The sequence below is a fragment of the Heterodontus francisci genome, chromosome 30 (genome assembly GCF_036365525.1).
Source record: "Heterodontus francisci isolate sHetFra1 chromosome 30, sHetFra1.hap1, whole genome shotgun sequence".
Taxonomy (NCBI): Eukaryota; Metazoa; Chordata; class Chondrichthyes; order Heterodontiformes; family Heterodontidae; genus Heterodontus; species Heterodontus francisci.
Window position 1 is genome coordinate 53076539 of NC_090400.1, and position 8070 is coordinate 53084608.

Below are 8070 nucleotides of genomic sequence, written 5' to 3' on the forward strand. Positions count from 1 at the left end.
AGCCTTCTCATTCCAGGAATCAATCTAGTGAACTTTTGTTGCAAGTATATCCTTCCTTGGGTAAGGTGACCAAAACTACGCAGTACTCCAGGTGTTTTTTTTTATTCATTCATGGGATGTGAGTGTCGCTGGCCAGGCCAGCATTTATTGCCCATCCCTAATTGCCCTTGAGAAGGTGGTGGTGAGCTGCCTTCTTGAACCGCTGCAGTTCATGTGGGATAGGGACACCCACAGTGCTGTTAGGAAGGGAGTTCCAGAATTTTGACCCAGCAACAGTGAAGGAACGGCGCTATAGTTCCAAGTCAGGATGGTGTGTGGCTTGGAGGGGAACTTGCAGGTGGTGATGGTCCCAACCATTTTCTGCCCTTGTCCTTCTAGGTGTAGAGGTCACGGGTTTGGAAGATGCTGTCTAAAGAGCCTTGGTGCATTGCTGCAGTGCATCTTGTAGATGGTACACACTGCTGCCATTGTGTGTCGGTGGTGGAGGGAGTGAATGTTTGTAGATGGGGTGCCAATCAAGCGGGCTGCTTTGTCCTGGATGGTGTCGAGCTTCTTGAGTGTTGTTGGAGCTGCACCCATCCAGGCAAGTGGAGAGTATTCCATCACACTCCTGACTTGTGCCTTGTAGATGGTGGACAGGCTTTGGGGAGACAGGAGGTGAGTTACTCTCTGCAGACTTCCCAGCCTCTGACCTGCTCTGGTAGCCACAGTATTTATATGGCTACTCCAGTTCAGTTTACGGTGGATGATAACCCCCAGGATGTTGATCGTGGTCTCACCAAAGCGCTAGAGAATTGCAGCAAGACTTGTATACTGCAGCCCCCTTATAATAAAAGCTAACATACCATTTGCCATCCTCATTCCTTGCTGTACGTACCTGCATGTTTAACTTTCTGCAATTCATGTCCATGGACACCCAAATTGTTCTGAGTACCAACATTTACTAGTCTCTCAGCTTTTTCAAAAAGCATTTCTGCTTTTCCATTCTTCCTGCTCAAGTGGATAATGTCACACTTCCCCACATTATACTCCATCTGCCAACTTCTTGCCCAATTATTTAATTGATCCCCATCCTTTTTTGCAAATTCCCCATGTCCTCCCTGAAGATTACATTTCCACCTAGTTTTGCATTATCAGTAACCTGGACACATTGCACTTGGTCCTAGCATATAGATTGGAAATGGCTGAGGCCCAAGCACTGATCCTTGTGGCAGGCCACTAGTTACACCCCTCCATTCCAAAAATAACCCATTTATTCCTACTCTGTGTTTTCTAACCAATCCTCAATCCATGCCAATATATTGGATCTGCTTTTGCAATAGTAATGACGGTGAAACTGTCAAGTATCCACTGTCATTACTCCTTTAAAATTGACAGCAACTTCTGAATCCACACATGTGCAGCTAAAGATGGAAATCTGAAAATTATTCACAGTGATTCTACACTTATCAGAGGGTGTACTATTGTGGAATCTCACCAACGCAGAAAGTGCAAATAGACAGCTCACTCAAAACTGGAGAAAATGACCTCTGCCAGACCATGAGACCTAATTAAAACACTGCACTAACAGGAACGGATTCAATCACACACCTTGCAAAGTCCCATTGTGACAGGTGCCTAGTTCCGAATGGAAGGATGACAAATGTGTGAAAAAGGATAGGAAAAGACAAATTGGTCCATCCAGCTCATCCAATCCAGACCTGAGGCAATCTACAAATAACCTCAATTACCTGCCCCTCCTCACCCTCCCACCACTCCACCACTGTCACTCAATCTCTTGGGGCAGTTACTCCTGAAATACGTCACTGATATTGTGTTGGTATTATATTGGTTTTTGGACAGGTGTTGCCATGTATTTGAGAACTAAATTAGAGGGCACTGCAGGGCATTGCTGGGTTTTAACATCACTGCACGATAAAGGCGTTTGCTTTGAATATATAAAAGATGTGAAATATGATCATGCAGAGACTTATTCTCGCCAGTAAGTGGCTGTGTAATTACACAGAACATGGAATAAGGTATATTTCCTCTTTAATCTACTTTTAATCCATTTAATGGGTAACCTAAATATTGTTTTATAAATAGAGACATTTCATGAATCCAACTCTGAGATGTTTCAGCTTCAGAATGATTCAGGACGTAGGTGTGTCCAATTGCATTTGACTAGTAAATTTTATAAAAATGAGTGATAGACACTGCCATTGGGCATGTAATTTGAACACTCGTATTCACAGGGCATCAGAATGTGACTTTAACCTTTTCATGTGTTAGTAAAATGGTAAGACAGAAAAAGTAGATTATACGAGTATTTCTTAATCACTGAGTACATAACTTCTTTGATTGCTGACGATGTTAAGTAAATATACAGGGATGTGGTTTGCATTTCCCATGTATTTGCGCTCAACAACATCTGCAGTGAGGGTACAAATCACATACACAGCCTGAGAGATCACGGAATTTTGAGTGTGAGTGAGTGAGTTGTGCGGCTAAATCTAAAATAAAAACAAGAAATGCTGGAAATAGCAGGTCTGGAGGCATCTGTGGAGAGAGAAGCAGAGTTGACGTTTCAGGTCAGTGACCCTTCTTCAGATCTGACAAATATAAGAAATGTAAAAGATTTTAAGCAAGTAAAGCAGGGGGTGGGGCAAAAGATAACAAAAGAGAAGGTATTGATAGGACAAGGTCACAGAGAATAACTGACCAGAAGGTCATGGAACAAAGGCAAACGGTGTGCTGAAAGACGAAGAGTTAGTACAGAAAGGGTATGAATAGACCGTAAAGCACAAAGCACTCCAAGCATCTCCTCGATTCTTTATGTCCATATACCAATCTTCACTCCGCCCCGCCCTGCAACCCCACTCCTGAATATAACTCCACCCACAAAACTGTTCCTCATCCCCATGGAACAATGAAACTTTCCTGCAATATGCACTGCTTCTAAAGCCATCAGATTTTAAGCATTTTTTAGGTGTTCCCAAAGATTTTTTGAGCATTTTTAAAAGCAAGCATCTTCTCACTGAGACACGCAATTTATTTTCAGCTTCTTTGAATGTATGTTTATGGCATAAGTATATAAAAATTGAAAAACTTCACCAGTGGCAGGTTCCTAAAGATGATGTGCACGAATGGTGGTCGAATGAGTTGAAACTTATAGTGCTCATATTTAAAGAATGTGTCGTGGGTTCAGTGATTTCCTTTGTTTAGTTTAGAGATACAGCACTGAAACAGGCCCTTCGGACCACCGAGTCTGTACCGACCATCAACCACCCATTTATACTAATCCTACACTAATCCCATTTCCCTACCACCTACCTATACTAGGGGCAATTTATAAAGGCCAATTTACCCACCAACCTGCAAGTCTTTTGGCTGTGGGAGGAAACCGGAGCACCCGGAGAAAACCCACACAGACACAGGGAGAACTTGCAAACTCCACACAGGCAGTATCCAGAATTGAACCTGGGTCTCTGGAGCCGTGAGGCTGTGGTGCTAACCACTGCGCCACTGTGCCCTTTCCTTTGGGACGCAGTTGTTTCCGCTTGTTAACACACATTTTACATTGGAATGAGATTTGCAGGAAATCCTATTGTGACTTAATTTCGGCATAATGCGTGAGGACTGTGAAATACATTTCCCTGTGTCTGTCTATGTCTGTCTGTCTATGTCTGTGTGTATGTGTCTGTGTGTGTCTGAGTGTGTTGGGACAACGCTCTAATGTAACCTCTGGCCTTGAGCAATGCCATGAGAGATCCACAGAAACCACCAAGAGCCCTGCATAAATTGTGCTGCTTTCTTTTTATGTGCATATTTTATTTTCTATTTTTCACCCCCCACCCCCACCCCGCCCCCCACTCCCAAACTGCTTTATTGGGCTGGATATTGTGCTGGAGGCAGGGCTGCCAGCGCTGGGCCAAAAAGGCGGGGGGATCTTCACCTCTGCCTTTTTGTATCCCCCTGGAGCAATCCTCCGGTCTTTTTAAATCAGAGTTTCAGAAGCCGGGATCCCAATCCCTTTTAAAGATTCCACCTCCAAGAGCTCAGCAGTATCGGCAGCACCATTGGGAGCAGAGTCGTGCAGTCCACTTGGAGGGGTTCCCAGGGGGTAAAGTTGTTCCTGGTGGGGGTCCTCTGTGGGCCACAAATTGCCCAGGAAGGAGGGACCCCACACCCTAACCCACAGGGAAGGCGCCTCATTTTACAAGGCATCCTCCCCGCATAGCAGAGGCCCTTTCCCTCCTGGACACTGGTGAGATCCCAGTGGTGGTGGGAGGAGGCCCTTAATTGGCTATAAATAGACCACGTAAGGACCTCAATTGGCCTCTGGGCGGGAAGGCCATCATCCACCTAATCACGCCCAGGGAGGATCGCTGGGTGATGGGCGACAGGGAAGCAACGAGCCCTCCGCCTATCACCCGTCATGATACTCTGTGTCTCCCACTGCATCCAACCCCACCTCAGGGGGGGGTCACAAAATCCTGCCCATCATATTCACCTATGCAAATTTAATGTGATGTTATTTTCCTGTAAATTAGCTGCAGGAAAAATGCACCCTAATGACCTCCTCAAATCAAGCAGCTGCTTCCAGGAACGGCTCCGTAGTGATGTTCTAATCTCCTGCAGTTGATGTATTGCAGGACAGATCCCACAGTCCAGCAACTTACACTGGAATTATCCATTGGAACTTTTATATCTGCCTGCTGACCATTGTCTCCTGTACTCTCTGTAAACCCTGTTGGCCATGTCTTAACTCGCACCAATTTCCATTTATCGCCCCTGCTCTTCTACAAAATAATGCCATGGGATCTTTTATATCCACCCAACCAGGCAGATGGGACCTCGATTTAACATCTCAGCCAAAAGGCAGCACCTCTGACAGTGCAGCACTCACCATATACTGCACTGGAATGTCAGTTTTGACTTTTGTGTCCAAGCCCTGCAAACCTGGAATCGCATGATTCAGAGGCAAGAATGCCACCCACTGAGCCACGACTGACACACAGAATCACCAGCAGCCCTTTAAGTACCTCAGGACATTGCGGACGATGGGGAAATAACCTTTGGGAATCAATACCACAATACTAAATGCTCTGTAGCTGTTGCAAAATCAGATCCAATATCAGCTCAACTTCCAAGGGTGGGAACGTTTCAGTTAATGAGCCCATCTCGCAACAGGTCAGCCTGTTCCTGAGGCAGCCAGGGCACAGCTAAACTGCCTTCACGCGGCTTCCTATAATGTTCTGAACCTTCTTAGATTTGACTATTCCAATGCTCTCTTAACTGTCACTGAGTCCCGTTCACCCAACACCCCTGTGCTCGTTGGCCTATATTGGCTTTCTGTTCAGCAATGCCTCAAACTGGCGGCAAAATTGGGTTAGTATTGAAATCAGGTGCTAGAAAAGCAGGGATAATTGACATTATCACCTAACATCTAAAATTAGAAGGAGAAGATGATAGTGGCCGGAATTTTACAATGGGCGGACGGGAGCCGGCCTCCGATGTAAATGTCGGTGACGACCCCGCTTCCGCCCAGCCTGGGGATCCATCCCGTATTTTACGGGAACGGTGGCCACTGCTGGGATTGCAGCCCAGCCAACCTGATGGAACCGAGAGAGTGGGTAAGTTTGGGTTGCCTCACCGGGGGATCGGTCATGCCCTGGTGAGGCTAGGGTAGTTGTTTGGGGGGAGGGGGGGGCGGGCGTCTTGGATCCCGGGGGTGGGTTGGAAGGCGGGGGCAGCCCTCAATCGGGCACCCAGTGCCTGACTGCCATGTGGCAATTAAGTGGCCACTTAAGGGTCTTGATTGGCCTTGGGCGGGCGGGTCGTTTCCCACCCCCTGCCCCCCGCCAGACCCTCGCAAACTTGTTTGGAAGTGGAATCAGGGCAGGTAGGCCTCCCGAAGCCTGCCGCTCAATTTTATGCCTCCCCCACGCCACCTGCTGGGGTGGCATAAAATTCCAGCCAGTAAGTCAGAGAGTGATGCAGTGGAATTGGCTAGAATTCAGTTAAAAATGATAAACCTTGAAGAGGAAAATGAAATAGCAATAAGAAAACTTGAAGCTGAAAAAGAATTAAGAATACTTGAACTCGAAAAAGAGGAAAGTGAGAAAGAGAAGGAATTTAGATTAAGAGAGATGGAACTAAGACAAAGGGGTGGCCTTCACTCCAGGGAAAATGCTGGTCAGGAAGAATCTGAATTCAGCCCAGGGCTCAGCGAAAAGCTGTTTAAATTTATACAAGCTCTTCCTAAATTTGAGGAAAGGGACATAGAGGCATTTTTCATATCTTTTGAAAAAATAGCCAAACAAATGAAATGGCCAAAGGAAAGCTGGACACTGCTTATGCAAAGCAGGTTGATTGGCAGAGCTCATGATGTTTATGCCAAGTTTCCTGAAGAGGCTTCCGCAGATTATGAGATGGCAAAAAAGGCTATTCTTGCTGTGTATGAGTTAGTCCCTGAAGCTTACCGTCAGAAGTTATGGAATTTACGGAGATTGGCTGGGCAGACTTATGTAGAATTTGAGAGGGTAAAGCAAATTAATTTTGACCATTGGTTACGGGCATTAAAGATGGAAACCACCTTTGAAAACCTTAGAGAATTGATTCTCTTGGATGAGTTTAAAAATTCAATTCCTTCAGTAATGAGAACTCATGTCGGTAATCTGAAAGTTTTAAAAGCTAGGCAAGCAGTGGAAATTGCTAATGATTTTGAGCTTGTGAATAAGCCAAACCCTTTTGTCTGTCACCCTCCATAAACCCAAGAAGGATAGAAAGTGGGAGAGTGAAAGGAAGGCAAGTAGCCGGGGACAAGGAGGAACAGCTGGGAATGCCCCAGGATCCCCTCCTCAGGCCAGAAAGGAAGGTGCTGAGGGTAAAAGTGAGATCCGCAAGCCAAAGTGTTATCATTGCCACCAGCTGGGGCATCTTCATTCAGAATGCTAGAAATTGTGAGGTAAACCCAGGGGACTCGTTGGTGTACACAAGGCTAATGCAGAGAAAAGAGCTCTGACTGAGAGCACAGCAGACCAGGCTGTAGATTTAACGGCAGCTGTAAAACCAGATACAAGAACTAAAGTGAGTGTAAAGGTTAAGAATAGAATACCCAAAAGTTATAATGAATTCTTGTTAAAGGTAAAAGTAACTCCATATCCTTTAAGTGAGGCAGGAAAACCTATCATTTTACTCAGGGATACAGGAGGAACCCAAACACTTTTGCTGGGGAAAGGTATAACGTTTCCACCAAACAGCGCCCTGAATGCTAAAGATTTAGTTAATGGAATTGCCAGGGTGTATATACCCGTGCCTTCATATAAAGTACACCGAGAGTGTGACTTAATATCTGGGATGGTAACTGTAGGAGTTGTCCATAGTTTGCCAGTAGAGGGAATTGATCTACTCCTAGGAAATGATTTGGCGGATCAAAAGTATTTGTTTCTCCTATAGTTATGAGGAATCAAGTGAAGTTAAAGAAATGGAACAATTGCAGGAACAACTTCCAGAAATATTTCCTGCGTGTGTAGTAAGCCGAGCAATGGCTAAACAGGTTCCATTGTCGGAGGTAAAAGTGGCACCACAAACAGATAGCCGAGTATCTGAAACCTTATTTGAGGATTTCGATAATCCAAATGAGATGTTTAACAGATCTTCTACAATTGCAGCACAGCAAGCTGATGTAGAGTTATACAGAATAGTACAGTCAGCTCTGACAGAAGCTGAGGCGATAGGAGTTCTGGAAGGCTATTATATGGAAAATTGGGTTTTAAGGAGGAAATGGAGACCGCCTCATAGACCTGCAGACAGTTGTTGCACAGATAGTGGTACCACCTAAATATTGCCGAGAATTATTAAGGTTAGCACATGACATTCTTTTTGCAGGATATAGGGGGATTTTGAAGACTAAGTCACATATAAATCAACATTATTACTGGCCAGGCCTTACAAAGGATGTGAAGCAGTTTCGTAGGGCTCAGGAAAACCTTAAAGTATCCCAAGCCACTATGAAAAAATGGGCAGACAAGAATGCAAAGACCCACAATTTTCAACCAGGGGATGAAGTATTGGTGTTGTTACCGT